The 17,829-nt window shown below is 49.2% G+C and overlaps 1 protein-coding gene across 8 annotated transcripts in view; it reads right to left on the bottom strand.

Moving 5' to 3' along the window:
* Positions 1-1,818: 1,818 nt before the first annotated feature.
* The window catches only part of LOC138921112 (rho GTPase-activating protein 20-like), a 56,206-nt gene continuing 40,195 nt past the window's right edge, over positions 1,819-17,829 (bottom strand). For 5 of the 8 annotated variants that reach the window (XM_070253494.1, XM_070253493.1, XM_070253491.1 and 2 more), the window contains 3 exons: positions 15,666-15,754; positions 12,715-12,876; positions 7,610-8,057 (listed from right to left, as the gene is read on the bottom strand). The gene's annotated coding sequence lies outside the window, so the exon portion shown is untranslated. The other 3 variants (XM_070253488.1, XM_070253487.1, XM_070253490.1) reach the window with 3 other exon arrangements.

Raw genomic sequence — 17,829 nt, forward strand, 5'->3', positions numbered from 1 at the left:
CCCACTGGACGTCCCAGAACCAAAGTCCAAACATTCTAGAAAGGCACACTGGACATGCCGGAATCAATGCTGGACACACCTGGACCGCCTGCCAGATACCACCAAAGCACCTCCTGGACAGTCCTGAATCAGATGCTGGACACACCCAAACCACCTTTTGGACACGTCAGAACCACGCTTCAGAAATGCCTGGACCACGGGATGGCCATGCCAGGACAATGTCCCAAATGCAACTGAACCTGCTGACAGACATGCCTGAACAACCTGCTGGACACACCTGAACTACCTGCTGGACATACCAGAACCATCCCCTGGAAACGCCTGAACCACCTGCCTGACATGCTGGAACCAACTGCTGGACACATCGGAACCACAACCCGGACACTCTGGAACCATGCACTGGAGACGCCAGAATCAGGTCTTGGACACGTTATAAGCCCCTGCCTGACATGCTGGAACTACCTGAATGACACGCCAGTACCCCTGGCAGGACATGCTGGAACCACCTGCCAGAAAAGACTGAAACACCTGCTGGATACGCCTGAAACACTTGATAGACAATCTGGAATCACATGCTGGGCACGCTGGAACGACATGTCAGATATGCCAGAACCAGGTGCTGGATGCGCTGAAACCACCTTCCGAACAGGCCTGAACCACCTACTGGACACACCTGAACCACCTGCCTGACACGCTGCAACCACCTACTTGACTCACTGAAACCACCTGCCAGACACGCCAAAATCACCTGCTGGACACGCAGGAACCACCACCCAAACATACCAAAACCACCACCCAACTTGATGGATTCAGATCCTGGACACGCCATAGCCACCTGCTGCATGTGGTGAAATCACCCTCTGGACATGTGGGAAGCAGCTGCCGGACACCCCAGAAGCACCGACCGGACACATCAGAACCAGCAAACAGACACGATGGAACCACCAGCCACACATGCTGGAACCAACTGCCAGACACACTGGAATCACCCACCAGACATGCCGGAAGCACCTTCCGAATGTAACAGAACCACTTCCCAGACACACCTGAACCACCTGCTAGACACACCGGAACCACCTGTTGGATATGCTGGAACCAGGGACCAGATACACTGAAACCACCTGCAGGATATGCCAGAACCAAGTGCTGGACACAGCGGAACCTGGTGCCCTAATGCCAGAACCGCCTGCTGGACACACCCAAAACACCTGCCAAACTAGCGTGAACCACCTGCTAGACATGCTGGAATCACCTGCCAGATACGCTAGAAAAAGTTGTTGCACACGCCATAACCAGGTGCAGGAGATGACTGAACCACCCACTGGACACGCTGGAGCCACCTGCCAGATATGCCAGAAACAGGTGACGCAAATGCTGGAACCAGGTGCTGGACACGACGGAACCAAGTGACGGACAAGCCTGAACCACCTGCTGGACACGCCATAACCACCTTCAGGATGCACCGGAACCATCTGGTGGACATGCCAGAACCACCTGCCAAGCATGCCGGAGCCAGGTGCCAGACACGCTGGATCTGCCTGCTATACAAACCAGAACCCCAGACCACACATACTCGAATGACGTGCCAGACATGCTGAACCACTGGCCGGAAACACCAGGACCACCTGTGGGACACCCCCAAAGCACCTCTTGGAGAGGACTGAATCAGATACCAGACACGCCCAAACCATCTTTCGGACATGTCAGAACCATGTTTCAGAAATGCCTGGACCACGGGACGGCCATGCCTGGACCATGTGCCAGATGCACCTGGACCAGCTGACAGACACGCCTGAACCACATGCCAAACATGCCATAACCACCTGCTTGACTCACCAGAACCACCTGCCGAACACGACAGAACCACCTTCTGGACACGCCACAACCACCGCCAGATATGCTGCAACCCACTGCCAGAACGACTGATCCACCTGCTGGACAGCACTGATCCATCTGCAAAACATGGTGGAATCTCTGGTCTGACACCCCGGAACCACCTGCCAGACATGCTGGAACCAACTTTTGCATATGGGGGAACCAGGTGCCGGATACACTGAAACCACCTACCAAATGTGCCAGAACCAGTTGCCAGATGTGGAGGAAACACCTGCCGGCCACTTCCAAATCACCTGCTGAGTACACGAAAACCATCTGCCAGACACACCGGAACCACCTCTTAGACACACCGGCACCATCTGCCAGATACACCAGAAACAGGTCCAGGACAGGCCAGAACCAGGTGCCAGACAAGCCTGAAGCAGCTGCCATACTAGTCTGAACCACTGCTGGACCAGCCAGGACCACATTACAGACATTCCCAAATCACATGCTGGGCATGCTGGAACCAGGTGCCCAACACGCCAGAACCACCTGCTGGACACGCCTGAACCAACTGCCAGACTTGAGTGAAAAACCTGCTGGACATGCCAGAAATACCTGCCTGATATGCTAGAAACAGGTGTCGCACGCACAGAAACAAGGTGCTGGACACAACTGAAACACCTGCCGGACTCACTGGAGCCACCTGCTGGATATGCTAGAAACAGCTTTCTCACATGCCAGAAGCAGGTGCTGGACACGACTGAACCACCTGCTGAACAAGACTGAACCACCTGCTGGACATGATTGAACCACCTGCCAGATATGCTATAACCACCTTCAGGATGAGCCAGAACCATCTGGTGGACTTGCCAGAACCACCTGCCAAACATGCCAGAACCAGGTGATGGACATGCCAGAACCACTGGCTGGACATGAGGAATTACAGGCCAGACATACTGGAAGGACACACCGGACATGCTGGAACCACTTGCCAGACACACCCGGACCACTCACCAGACACCCCCAAAGCACCTCCCAGAAACGCCTGTACCACCTGCCTGAACCAACTGCTGGACACCACCACAAGGACACTCTGGAACCACCCACCGGAGATGGCAGAATCAGGTCCCAGCACACCAAAAGCACCTGCCAGACACGCTGGAACCACCTGCAGGAACTGCCAGAATCGGGTTGGTGGTTTCGGAGTGTGCAGGTGGTGGTTTCAGTGTGTCTGGCAGGTTTTTCCAGGACCTGGTTCTGGTGTATGAGGCAGGTGATTTCGGCGTGTCCGGCAGGTTGTTCCAGCATGTCAGGCAGGTGGTTCCGGCTTGTCCAGCAGGTGGGTCTCTCGTGTCTGGCACCTGGTTCTGGCATATCCGACAGGTGGTTTCATCATGTCCAGCACCTGGTTCCGCCGAATCTGACAAGTGGTTCTGGTGTGTCTGGAAGGTGGTTCCTTCGTATCCGGTGGGTGATTCCAGTGGTTCCAGAAGGTGGTTCCAGAGTGTCCGGCAGGTGCTTCCGGTGTGTCCAGGATCTGATTCTAGTGTCTCCAATGGGTGGTTGCAGATTGTCCGGGTGTTGTTTCCAACATTTCCGGCAGTTGGTTCCAACATATCAGGCAGGTGATTCAGGCGTTTCCAGTGGATGGTTCCGGTATGCCTGGCAGGTAGTTCTGGGGTGTCCAGCTGGTTGTTCAGGCATGTCTGTCAGCTGGTCCAGATGCATCCGGCACATGGTCCAGACATGGCCGTCCTGTGGTACAGGCATTTCTGAAACATGGTCCTGAAGTGTCCGAATGGTGGTTTGGGCATGTCCAGCAGCTGATTCAGGCCTCTCCAGGATGTGCTTTGGTGGTGTCCAGCAAGTGGTCCAGGTGTGTGCAGCAATTGGTTCCTGCATGTCCAGCATGTCCTTCCAGTATGTCTGGGCTGTGGTTCCGGGGTTTCCAGCAGGTGGTGCTGGCGTGTCTGGCACGTGGTTCCGGCATGTTAGTCAGGTGGTTCCGGCATGTTATTCAGGTGGTTCCAGCATGTCCACCAGATGGTTCCGGTGCATCCGGAAGGTGGTTGTGGTGTGTCCACCAGGTGGTTCAGGCGTGTCCAGTAGGTGGTTGAGGCCTGTACTGCAGGTGGTTCCAGCGTATCTGGCATGTGGTTCTGGAATGTCCGTCAAGTGGTTCAGGCATGTCCAGCAGGTGGCTCAGTCTTTTCTGGCAGGTGGTTCAGTTTTCTCTGGCAGGTGGTTATGGCATGTCTGGCCGATGGTACTGGCATGTCATTCAGGCGGTTCCGCCATGACAGGCAGGGGGTTCCTGTGTGTCTGGCATGAGTTTCTGGTATGTCAGGAAGGTGGTTCCGATGTGTCCGGTGGTTGATTCTAGCATGTCCAGCAGGTTGTTCTAGCATTTTATGGAAATTGGTTCTGGCATATCCAGGAACTCTTTCTGGCGTGTCCAGAAGGTGATTTCGGCATGTCCAGCAGTTTGTTCTGGCATGTTAGGCAGGTGGTTCCGGCTTGTCTGGCAGGTGTTTTTGTCGTGTCCGGCTCCTGGTTCTGACTTATTTGGCAGGTGGTTTCAGTGTATCTGGCACCTGGTTCTGGCATATCCAACAGGTGGTTCTGGTGTGTCCGGTATGTGGTTCTGGTACGTTTGGAAGATGGTTCTGGGGTGTCTGGTGGGTGCTTCTGCTGTGTCCGGAAGTTGGTTCGGTGTGTCTGGTTGGTGGTTCCAGCATGTCTGAGTAGTGGTTCCAGTGTGTCCAGTGGGTGGTTCCAGGTGGTTCCGGCGTGTCTGGGGTGTGTTTCTGGCGGGTCTGGTGGGTGGTTCTGATATATCTGTGTGGTGGTTCCACTGTTTCTGGTGGGTGATTCTGGCATGTCTGGCTGGTTGTTCCGGCATATAAGGGGCCTGGTTCTAGGGTATCTGGCAGGTGATTTCAGCATATCCGGCAGGTGGTTCAGGTATGTCTGGAAGGTGGTTCCGGCGTGTCCGGCACCTGGTTCTGGCATACCTGACAGGTGGTTCTGGCGTGCTCGGCATGTGTTTCTGGAGTGTCTGTCAAGTGGTTCAGGGGTATCCGTCAGGTGGTTCAGTCTTGTCTGGCAGGTGGTTCAGTTTGGTCTGGCACGTGGTTCCAGCATGTCCGGCCAGTGGTACCAGTGTGTCATTCAGGTGGTTCCAACATGTCAGGCAGGGGGTTCCTGTTGTCTGGCATGAGTTTCCAGTATGTCCAGAAGGTGGTTCTGACGTGTCCAGTGGGTGCTTCTGGGGTGTCCGGTAGTTGGTTCCCCCATGTCTGGCAGGTGATTCCAGTGTGTCCAGCAGCTGGCTACGACATGTCCAGGACATGATCCAGTCAAATTGGGGTGGTGGTTTCGGCGTATCTGACTGGTAGTTCCGATGTGACCGGCAGGTTTTTCCGGCCTCTCTGGTTGTCGGTTCTGGTGTAACCGGGACCTGGTTCTGGCATATCCGGCAGGTGATTTTGGTGTGTCCAGCAGGCAGTTCTGGTGTGTCCAGCACCTGGCTCCGGCATGTTCGGCTGGTGCTTCTGGCGCGTCCACCAGATGGATCTGGTGTGTCCTGAAGTTGGTGATGGCGTGTCCTGCAAGTGGTTCAGTCACTTCCAGCAGGTGGTTGAGGCTTGTCCGGCAGGTGTTTCACTCGTGTTCAGCACCTGGTTCCGGGGTGTGCAACACATGTTTTTAGCATATCCAGCAAGTGGCTCCAGCATGTCTGGCAGGTGGTTCAGTCATGTCCGGCACCTTGTTTCAGCATGTGTGACACCTGTTTCTGGTGTATCTGGCAGGTGGTTCCCACGTGTCGGGCAGGTGGTTCAGGCGTGTTCAGCAGGTGGTTCTTACGTGTTGGGCAGCTGGTTACAGCGTGCCTGGCATGTGGTTCCAGAATGTCCGTAAAGTGGTTCAGGATGGTCCAGCAGGTGGTTCAGGCTCATCCAGGAGGTGGTTCAGGCTAGTCCAGCAGCTGCTTCGGGCTTATCTGGCACCTGGTTCCACCCTAGCTGTACCTGTTTCTGGCGTATCTGGCAGATCGTTCTGGCGTGTCCGGGAGGTGCTTTTGGTGTGACCAGCACATGGTTTTGGCATATCTGACAGGTGATTTGGACATGTCTGGCAGTTGGTTCTGGGGAATTTGGCAGGTGGTTTCAGTGTATGCAGCACCTGGTTCTGGCATATCCAACAGGTGTCCAGTAGGTGGTTCCAGGGAGTCAAGCAGGTGGTTGAAGCATGTCAGTCAGGTGGTTCAGGCATGTCCAGCAGGTGGTTCAGGCCTGTCCTGAAGGTGGTTTCGGCACCTCCGGAACCTGCTTCTGGCATATCGGACATGTGGTTCCGGCATGCTTGGAATGCGGTTCTGGAGTGTCTGTCAAGTGGTTCAGGTGTATCCAGCAGGTGGTTCAGTCTTGTCTGGCAGGTGTTTCAGTTTTGTCTTGCAGCTGGTTTTGGCATGTCCGACCAGTGGTACTGACATGTCATTAAGGTGGTTCCAGCTTGTCAGGCAGGGGTTCCTGTTGTCTGGCATGAGTTTCCAGTATGTCCAGAAGGTGGTTCTGACATGTGCGGTGGGTGCTTCCGGGGTGTCCAGCAGTTGGTTCCAGCATGTCCAGCAGTTGATTCCAGCGTGTCTGACATGTGGCTACAACATGTCCAGGACATGATCTCGTCATTTCACTTTCGTGGTTTTGGCCAGTCTGAGGGGTGGTTCCGGCGTGTCCGGCAGATTTTTCTGGCTTGCCTGGAAGTTGGTTCTGGCGTATCCGGGACCTGGTTCTGGCATATCTGGCAGGTGATTTCAGTGTGTCTGGCAGGCTGATATGGCGTGTCAAGCACCTGGCTCTGGCATGTTCGGCTGGTGCTTCCGGCATGTTCACTTGATGGTTCTGGCGTTTCCTGAAGGTGATGACAGCGTGTCCGGCAAGTGGGTCCCTTGTGTCTAGCAGGTGGTTGAAGCTTGTCCAGCAGGTGGTTCAGGTGTGTCCAGCACCTGGTTCCAGCATGTGCAACAGCTGTTTTTGGCATATCCGGCAGGTGGCTCCAACGTGTCTGGCAGGTGGTTCAGTCATGTTGGGAACCTGGTTTCAGCATGTGCGACACCTGTGTCTGGTGTATCTGGCAGGTGGTTCTGGCATGTCCGGCACCTGGTTCTGGTGTATCCGGCAGGTGGTTTCACAGTGACCGGTTCAGGTGTGCTCAGCAGTTGGTTCTGGCGTGTCAGTCACTCGGTTTTAGCGTGCTGGGCATGTGGTTCTGAAATGTCCATAAAGTGATTCAGGCTGGTCCAGCAAGTGGTTCAGGCTAGTCTGGAAGGGGCTTCACGCTTGTCTGGCACCTGGTTCCGTCCTGTGGTTTTCCTGTTTCTGGAGTATCCAGCAGATGTGTCCACGAGGTGGTTCCAGCATGTGTGGCACATAGTTTTGGCGTATCTGACAGGTGATTTGGACATGTCTGGCAGGTGTTTCCACCATGTCCGGGACCTGATTCTGGCATATTTGGCAGGTGGTTTCAGCGTATCCAGCAGATGTTTCTGGCATATCCAACAGGTGGTTCCGGTGTGTCTAGCAGCGGCCCAAGATGTGTACAGGATAGTGGCAAAGAGTGTGGGCTTTGACTTGGGTTTTAATCTCTACCCTGCCACTGTTTTAAATCCAAAGGTTGAAGGCCATATATGGCCTTGGGCAAGAGACGTAATCCTTCACAAACCTCAGTTTGATAACAGTCTCTTCTCCATGGAGTTTTAAGATAAATTATATTACAGTACCTGGCAAATAGTAGATTTTCAATAAATGGTACTTTAAAATACTAATAATGACAACAACAATAATAACAATATCCTTGGATCTACCATTAGAAATTATGAGCATTTTTAGTTAAAGTATTGAGACATCAAGAGCAAGAGGTATTGGTATAAAAAATTAGTAAGAATGACAAAATTTAACATTAGTTGGCCACAAGTATAAACTGTGGAGTCTTTCTAGAAAACAAATATAGAGATGTTTCCCAATCAGTCTTACATGTTTAGAGGATGAATAGGCTCTCACTTAATCCGGAACACAGTCAGCCATTGCTTTGGATCAGCATTTTCCCCCTTAAGTGTCCATTTGGAGACTTAAAGAAAGTAGAACTCACTCAAACTTTTCTTTTCTCATCCACTTATTGCTGCTTTCTTCCAGCAATAATTAAAAGCTGTTGATGATTCTTCCCTCAGAAACTGTCTGAGAAAACATAGCAGAAATACAATAAATATGTTAATTGGCATTTTTATTATGTAGATGTTTTATATAAGGTGACAAATATTTTTCTTTTATGCTGCTTTAGAACTCATAAAATATGATTAAAAACACTGTTAAAAAATCTCTGTAAAATTTAAACACACATCTCCAAAATCATCTCTGAAAATGTATAAATACAGAGTTGACAGACTGCAATTATTTACAAGTCACACACACATATTGACAAAGCCTGGGAGGAGCTGGGTGATCTGACAAGATCGCGTGACCCTTTCTTGTGTTTTAATTTCCACCAGCATTGTAATAATGGTTTTTATACAAAAAAATCGTTTAAAAATTCCTGCAAATAGCTCAATCTAATTATGTCCCTGATGATCTAATTAAATGTTAAATTTTCAGTTATTAAAAACCCACATCATTCTTTAAAAGAAAATGTTTTAATTAATTGCTGTATATGTTTTATGTTTTACATATGCTATATATTACAAATTAATCACTCTCTTCGTATTAGCTATTTAAGCTATTTCTAATTTTCCTATTATACATAATCCTTCAATTAACATCTTTTAAAAGGTCAACTTTTGTTCAAGCTTCTCTTTTATGTCTCAACATTAGATTTTTATTTCCTTGGTCTTTACAATGGAAGACAGGAATGGCACTCTTAAAAACTGAAAGAAGTAAAGATGCCTGTCAAACAATGCAAAATTTATACATTTCCACCCCTTTCTGTCCTTCCCCACCACTGCCATCTCCACATAAGTGTGATCCCTTTCAGTGTGTCCAAGTTTCTGATAATTTCTTAGGATACAATCTGAGACAGGGCAGTTACTGAGTAAATTAGAAATTATAGAAACATTAAAGGAAATTATTGGTGGCAAAATAGAAAAATTCAAATCCTATATATATGGAAATAAGAAACATTTACATCAAAGAAAACAAAGATAAAAAGAAAGTCAATGGAATGGGGTAATGCTTGCCATTAGTATGTCAGAGGGAAGTCTGGTATCTAAAATATAGAGAACTGCTGATAAATATTTTTGGACAGTAACTAGGATCTAGTGGATGAATAAATATTGGCAGAGGAGAAAAACGAGAGCTGGAGGGAAAGGAACTTGCCCACCTTCTGAAGGAAAGTAGACTGTGAAGAGCGTGCTGAGTCTGTGTGCTTGATTGTGCCGTCTTGCACTCTCTCTTATTCAGGGTGATGAGTATTTTGTACACGAAGTTTAGATCTCATGAGTAAACATAAAGTGTGATGTGCACTGATAGAGAATAGATGCAGGAAATGGGATGGAATGGAGCAGGGTGCTGGAATATGTATATACAGTGTGATGAGCACTGATAGAGAATATATACGGGAAATGGGATGGAATGGAGCAGGGTGCTGGAATATATATATATATATATATATATATAGTGTGATGTGCACTGATAGAGAATAGATGCAGGAAATGGGATGGAATGGAGCAGGGTGCTGGAATATATATATATATATATATATATATATATATATATATATATACATATATAGTGTGATGTGCACTGATAGAGAATATATGCAGGAAATGGGATGGAATGGAGCAGGGTGCTGGAATATGTATATACAGTGTGATGTGCACTGATAGAGAATAGATGCAGGAAATGGGATGGAATGGAGCAGGGTGCTGGAATATGTATATACAGTGTGATGTGCACTGATAGAGAATATATACGGGAAATGGGATGGAATGGAGCAGGGTGCTGGAATATATATATATATATATATATATATATATATATATAGTGTGATGTGCACTGATAGAGAATAGATGCAGGAAATGGGATGGAATGGAGCAGGGTGCTGGAATATATATATATATATATATATATATATATATATATATATACATATATAGTGTGATGTGCACTGATAGAGAATATATGCAGGAAATGGGATGGAATGGAGCAGGGTGCTGGAATATATATACATAGTGTGATGTGCACTGATAGAGAATAGATGCAGGAAATGGGATGGAATGGAGCAGGGTGCTGGAATATGTATATACAGTGTGATGTGCACTGATAGAGAATATATACGGGAAATGGGATGGAATGGAGCAGGGTGCTGGAATATGTATATACAGTGTGATGTGCACTGATAGAGAATAGATGCAGGAAATGGGATGGAATGGAGCAGGGTGCTGGAATATGTATATACAGTGTGATGTGCACTGATAGAGAATATATGCAGGAAATGGGATGGAATGGAGCAGGGTGCTGGAATATATATATATATATATATATATATATATATATATATATATATATGTATGTATATAGTGTGATGTGCACTGATAGAGAATAGATGCAGGAAATGGGATGGAATGGAGCAGGGTGCTGGAATATGTATATACAGTGTGATGTGCACTGATAGAGAATATATACGGGAAATGGGATGGAATGGAGCAGGGTGCTGGAATATATCTTTAAAGTGGTTTTACTGTACCAGAGGACATGATTGTGTTTGCGACTCTGATAAAGAAATATTTTGAATGATTTCTTCTTTTGAAAGACAGCGTGCTCATTACCATTGCCTTGTCACTCTTGCTAATTTTTGTTAGTGTTTCCTTCTAGTCATTTCCCAAGTATTCCTGAGAAATGAAAAATCCACTTTGTGCCGGATTTTTTTTGCATCGCCTGCTGCATCTGACAGGCGAGCTCCACGTGGAGATGGGGGCGAGGTGGGTGGGGTCGTGTTCAAACAGCAGGACGGGGGCCTCTCTGCAGGGTCGACAGCTGTCAATGCTGCCCAGGGACATGATGCCCCAGGGTCACATGGCCTGGGAATAAATACTGAGCCCCTGGAGAAAGGAAAATGGACAGGAAGCGGCTCAGGTTAATAGACCGACTTATAAAAATCAGATGCATCGAACGCCACAAGTGTCCACAGCTGCATAAATGGAGGAACAGCACACAGTCCGTTGTGGAGGGAATATTACGCAGCCGTGAAAAGGAAGGAGATTTTTGACATGGGCTCCTTTTCATGGCTGCATAATATTCCACTGCACAGATGGACCCTATTTTGCCCATTCGTTTTTGGTCTCATTTATTCCTCCTGCAAACAGCAGCTAGATCACCGTCCCAGGATGCAGGCATCTGTTTTTGTGCTTTCGGCACCGAGGATGGAGTGTCGGTTTTTGCACGGGGAAGGAGACAAGCAAATGTGGGGACCGACTGGGCCCTTTTGATGGTGGTTTTGAGGTTGGGAGGCAATGCTGTCTGGGAGTCGGTTTGTGATGGGTGATTTGGGTCAGTCACGTCCTGCGCTTCTGAAGGACGGTGGTCGGACCTCAGAGGTGGAAGGAGGCAGTGCCCACCATGCCCTGTGACCTCCCCACCACCAGGCTCATCAAAGGGGGAAGCGGCCTCTGACTCAAGACCCGAGTCATCCTTTGAATCAGAGATCAGTTTTTTCTGAGGAAGAGTGGCCCTGAACTCACATCCATGCCCGTTTTCCTGCATTTTGCATGCAAGATGCTGCCTCACATGGTTTGATGAGCAGAAGAGGCTGGAGGGACCCGACCCCATGACCCTTCACCCCAACCAGCTCCGAGTCCCTCCCAGAGCACCCCCCGCCCCCGCCTGCCTGGGTCAGTGTGCAAATGAGCCTCACCTGCTGCGTGGCCCGTGAGGCCCTTTGATGTGTGGCCGACACCGCGGGACGCTGCCTGGGAAACGACTCAGGAAACGGCAGCCGGCTTAATTGAGGTGAACATGAAAGCCACTGCTGCGTTAATTGGGGCTGCTTGGCCCCCAACCGAGTCAGGACTCACATCTTTCACGCAGCAAGCTGGGCATTAATCACCCCCGGACACAGAGCGCTCAGCCGGGGAGCCCTGGGGGGGGGCCGGGTGTCATCAGCCTAGATATAAAGGAATGGGGCGCGAGCCGAGGGCGTCTGCGTATCAGATGCCAGAGGGAAGATGGGGTTTAGGGGAATCGTTAGTGGGGGGCAGTTGCCTCCGGTCCCCCCACCCAGGTCGTCGGCCTGCCCTGTCAGGGCTGCCTGGGCCGCTCAGGGGCTGGGAATCAGGCTGAGGGGTGGCCAAGTCTGCAAAGCGGGATTGGATGGGTGAGGCAGAGTGCAGGTCTGGAGAGTTCCAGGTGAAGGGCCGTTCAGGGGCTTGAACCCCAGGGATCCGTCCTACCCCATCCTGGAGCCCAGAGTCTGAGGTCAAGGGTTGCAGGGCTGTGCTCCCTCCGGAGGCTCCACGGGAGGGTCCCTCCAGCCTCTTCCAGTGTCTGGGGCTCCAGGGTCCCTGGGCTGGTGGCCGCCTCCCTCCCGTCTCTGCCTCCGTCCTCACGGGGCTGCTCCTCTGCATCTGTGTCTCCTCTTCTCATAAGGACCCCAGTCCCGTTGCATCAGGACCTCATTTCACCTCCTTAAAGAGCCATCTCCAAATCCTGACATGTGCCAAGGTCCTGTGGTCAGCGCTCCTGCCCTGTTCCAGCCTGCAGTGCCTGGTCCCCTGGGATGGGGAGGAGATGTCCTAGTTAGGTGTCTCAGGAGAGCTGATGAAAATTCATTTCAAGAGCATTGTGGTTTAGAGCGAGTCCCATGAGCAACAGACATTTTCAATATCTCATAGTAGCAATAACTTACTTTGGTTTACCACTTTCAAAGGGGAAATCTGCCTGTCTTTCTTCCTTTCCCCAGATATTATCCAGCTTTGTAATGCAAACAATGGCTCCCCTGTTGTTCTCACTGAAGCGCGGGTTACAGTGGAAGGCGAACTCATGCCCTCTCTTGAAATCTCAAGCAAGCCTGTTTTAAACCAAAGACCAGAGTTAGTAAAATGATTCAAGCTGTGCATTTGTATCAAGTGAAGAACATGCAACTTTCTAAAGAGCAAATCATTGTATAAATACCTGACGATTTTCTAAACAGAAATCACACTGACGGTACACTGGGCCAAGGACTGGATGTAATACATGAGCATCTGACAGGAAGCAAGACAACGTGCTGAGTTTTTTGCCTCGTTGTCTTGGTCATGTCATTCTAGTCAGCTGTCATTCCCCCTTTACCACCTCTACCCATGAAAGGTCTTCAAGGTTTTCTCACAGAGGTTTTCGGGTCACTTTGAGGGCACTTTATGCTTACTTTGCAGAGAATAACGGTTACCTCCTTCCTGCCCTGCCAGCCTGCTTTTAATCCCTATTAATGGCAAATAAGAGCTTTCAAATACTCGGCTTCCTCATAGTTAACCAAAAGCCAAGTCCTGACACAGCAAGAGCTAGACAACATCGTTAAAGTTCAGTATTCCGATGCTAAGTTGTAAAGTCGTGACAATAAATGTGGTAAACATTCCATGATGTCAAGTGGAACTAATGAAAGTGCTGCTTGGCTTTTTTTTTTTTATTCAAAGATTTTATTTTTTCCTTTTTCTCCCCAAAGCCCCCCGGTACATAGCTGTATACTCTTAGCCGTGGGTCCCTCCAGTTGTGGCATGTGGGACACTGCCCCAGCATGGCTCGATGAGCAGTGCCATGTCCGCGCCCAGAACTCGCTCCAACGAAACACTGGGCCGCATGCAGCGGAGCGCCAGAACCTAACCCCTCGGCCACGGGGCCAACCCCACGAAAGTGCTGCTTGGCTTTTTGACCCCAGTTCCTGCACTTGGATGTCAAGGCAAACACAAGTCCTGGCTGTCGAATCACTAACTCTTTCCCTCAGTGTCTCAGCGAACCCCATAGAGCACTGACAGAATCAGCATGTGCTCTGGTTTTAAAGCAACGTCTGCACTCTAGACCTTTTAACAATGATTCTCTGTATGTTTTGATTCACCCAGTAATGAACACATACACCACACTGTGTCTTCCAATGATTAAATTCACAGGGAAAAGACCAAGATAGCCAATGGCAATAGAATTTGTATTTGACTGAAAATCCAATGCCTATATTTCCTCTGCAGTGAAAAGCAAGATACTGTCATCTCTACTGCCTTCAGTGTTCTTTTTTTCTTGTAATTCCTCACATAGAATTTGCAGGACCAAGCAATAATTTTTTCAGTTTAGACCACCTTAACCACTTCAACCAGAATTAGTTCTGAGTGGCCGCAGTGTCAGTCTGCATCTCTAGTGTTCCTGGAGCTAAAGTTTCCAGTGCAATAACCCTAAATAAAGCAAAGATATCTATATCAGTGTGGTCCTGCATGAGAGGGGTCGTACAGGGAGGAGAGCAGATATTAACAAATCATGAGTGCTGTGTGCACAGGGTAAGGTGTGCTGGGTCCTACCTTATGTTGGGAGGAAAGATGGATGAGGACATAGGCAGAGGGTATATATGTTTTGTACTTTGCTGTGAGGCAAGCTTTATTGTGAAGGGAAGAACTGTGCCATCAGAAGCTGTACAGGCTGTGTGGAAGTAGCAGTTGGCTTAGGGTGGTGACCTTCATGCGGAACCAGAGGAAGCTGGCTGGAGGTTGGAGTGAGTGGGCCATTTGGATGTAAAATGATCAGATCAGAGCTGAGTCTATCTCCTGCTAACAGAGGAGGTGGCTCCCTTTGACTCACCAGGAAAAAGGTGACAGACACTCATGGAGTCTGTTTGCAAATTATTGAATAAACCTGTGTGCACAGCTTGACTTTGTGCCTTTTGTGTCCTGGTCATAAGACCCAGAAACACAGATGAATTAATGGCTGCAGTAGCTTTAGTGGTACCACTGACCTCAGGGATGGGCGTACTGGACAGCTTCAGGATATCCTTAGCCTTCTTGTTTTACACGTAGGTATAACCAGTGGTGATCACCAGGCCCAGGCATCCCAGGGCAGCCATGGATCAGCACGGATTTACCTGTTAGCTCCAATCTTACCCCATCCTAGCTCACCTCAGTCAAACCAGTTCCAATGGCAAAGGTTGATTTATTTTGAGGAAGTCTTGTAACTTGAGGGATCTGTTCAAATCTTCTAAGTATATAGAGTCTGCTCAGAAAACTGGGGTTCTCCATCCTGCCACTTGTCAGCTGTAGACCAGGCTAACACCATAGGAATCTGTGACCCTGCTGTTGCCCCCACTATGAAGATAGAAATGGCAGCTGAGCTCGCAAGGTCCGAGACTGCACTGTGACCTGCACAACTGCGGGGAGGTTTGTACGCACATCAGGACAGAGTGGCATCACTTTCAAGCGCTCAGACCAACTCGGAACAATGTCCAGTGGGGTCTTTTTGTTTTCACACCTTGTTTTTGATGGGCATGTAGACATAATGTGCATGCTTGGTTTTTTACACAATGTATGGCTCAGAGGTGGAGAGACAGCCAGGCATCACATTACAAAAACTCCACGTTTCCTTGAGCTCTAAGGCTTTCACTGCCAGGAAACACCAACAGAATGGGTTTCCTGCTCTTCCTCTTTGTCCTCAGAAAGTAGGACTCTGTTTTATTCTTGATTCTTCTGGTTTAAGATTCAGTGAGGGAAACGTTGTCCCCGTATTGGGAATACATATTGATTTATAGGATAATCCCGTACTGTGGTATAGCCAAGATTCTAAATGTGTAGTTTTAAAAATTCTAAACCAATCAGCAAATACGACAGACTTGCTAATCTTGCTGTTCACCTGTTTGCATTGCGCTTCACTGTGCCCAGAATTGTTATCAGCATGCAAGGTGTGACTCCTCCAGGCAAAGGCAGGTCACAAAGCACAGTCTGGGAATAAAAAAATATACATGTGTTAAATATTCCATTTGCACTTTTGGTATCCTCTTAATATGTTGCCTCTATGAATCATTACTGTGTTGTTTTGGTAGCAAATTTTCATTATTTAAAAAAAAATTTAATTTATGTTTTTATTTTTTATCATTTTAGTTGCAGTAACATTGGATTATAACATTATATAGCTTTCAGATGTACATCGTGATATATTTCAAATTCTGTGTAGACTGCATCATGTTCAACACACAAAAATGAATTATAGTCCACCTCCTCACATGTGAACCTAATCACCCCTTTTGCCCTGCTCCAGCCCCGATTCCCCTCTGGGAACCACCAATCCAATCTCTGTTGCTAGGTATTTGTTTGTCGTTATTTTTATCTTCTGAGTGAGATCATACGGTATTTGACTTTCTCCCTCCGACTAATTTCACTCAGCATAATACCCTCAAGGACCACCCATGTTGTCACAAATGGCCGGATTTCATCATTTCTTATGGCTGAGTAGTATTCCATTGTGTATACATACCACATCTTCTTTATCCATTTGTCCCTTGATGGGCACCTAGGTTGCTTCCATGTCTTGGCTATTGTGTATTATGCTGCAATGAACATAGCAGTGCATGTATCTTTATGCCGTTGTGCTTTCAAGTTCTTTGGATAAATACCCAGCAGTGGGATAGTTGGATCATATGGTAGATCTATGCTTAATTTTTGCAGGAGGCAGAGGAAATTCCAGGCCTCAAATGCAAGGGAAATGCATGCATTTCCCACACCAAGGGCCCCCCAACCTGTGCAGGGCTGGCTGCATCCCCAGATCCCTCCCCACGTTCCCTGCTTCTGGAGGACTCTTCCAAGAGAATGGGGACCATGAAGAGCAGCCAAAGCCTGATCAAGTCAGCGGGGACTGAAGGACAGTCTGGCAGCAGAAAAGCCATGCTGGCTTCCAGGAGAGGGGCTGGGTGGGTGATGGGAGGAAGCCTGGTCTCTAGGGAAAGTTGCTTCTCTTCTCCAAAGCAGGTATGTGGAAAGTAAGATGCCTCACAGGCCAGGCCAGGGCCACATGGCACTGCTACTGCTCCGCACACTGTCACCACTGTGGCGGAGAGGGATGCTGGAGCTCATGCCGACAGAGACCCTGAGTGCCTGTGCACAAGGAAGGAGTGGAGGCACCAGGTTTTCTATGTCCCGGTGTGGCCAGGACAGCGGCACTGCTCAGGGATGTCAACGCTATAATGAAGTCTGTGCTATTTATCTGGCTACTCAGAAAGGGTTTTCAAAGCAAGAGGAAAGAGGAAATAGGGTAGGAAGGCAGGCCCGGGCCAAGCGGCCTCCGTCACCTCCATGGAACCTCTCTGGAAGGGGTTTCATCGACAGCCTTTCTTTCTACTTCCTGGGCACAGAAACTGAGCAGGAACCCAATGAGAAGGAGGGTTCTGGCATGGAATGGGGTGTAGCAGCTCCCCATTGGTTTGATCTGAAACTCCCAGGCCATGGAGACAGAGGCCAGGTATGGGGTCTTGGGTTCTTGCCTTTACGTGGGCCCCAAAGGCTTTAGACTTCCCCCTCAGCTTCCTCTGGTGCACTAGAATGACTCTGGCATCAGGCTGAGGAAGGGAGGCTTTCTCAGAGATCAGCAGCTCTCCTCTGGAAAGGCCCCACCTCACCCCATGAGACTGACTCACAGCAGCGTGGCCCTGATGAAAGTTCACAGCTTCCAGAAACCAGCAGCCTCAAGGTAATGCTCTGAGGAGCAAGGGGCAAAGGAAAAGAGACTCTGCCTGGTTGGCTTCTGCTGGGGCTTGGGAGGGGTTGAGTGGAAGAGGCTGGGACCCCAGACCACCCGGGCTCTAACAGACCCTCAGGGAAGTGGGGGCTCTTCCCACCCTGTGATCACATGGCTCCTGCTACCAACAGAAAAGGTGAAGCTTGGCCAAGGCCAGCATTATTTGGGGGAGGGGACGTCACAGGGGAGGGAACGGCTAGGGAGCAGGAGCACCATCAAATTCCATGGTCTGGGCCGAGCGTGTCTTCTGCACGTGCAGTTGCCTTATTTGGAGGCAGGAGGTCTG

Source organism: Equus caballus, chromosome 27, assembly GCF_041296265.1.
Source record: "Equus caballus isolate H_3958 breed thoroughbred chromosome 27, TB-T2T, whole genome shotgun sequence".
In the NCBI taxonomy this organism is placed as follows: domain Eukaryota; kingdom Metazoa; phylum Chordata; class Mammalia; order Perissodactyla; family Equidae; genus Equus; species Equus caballus.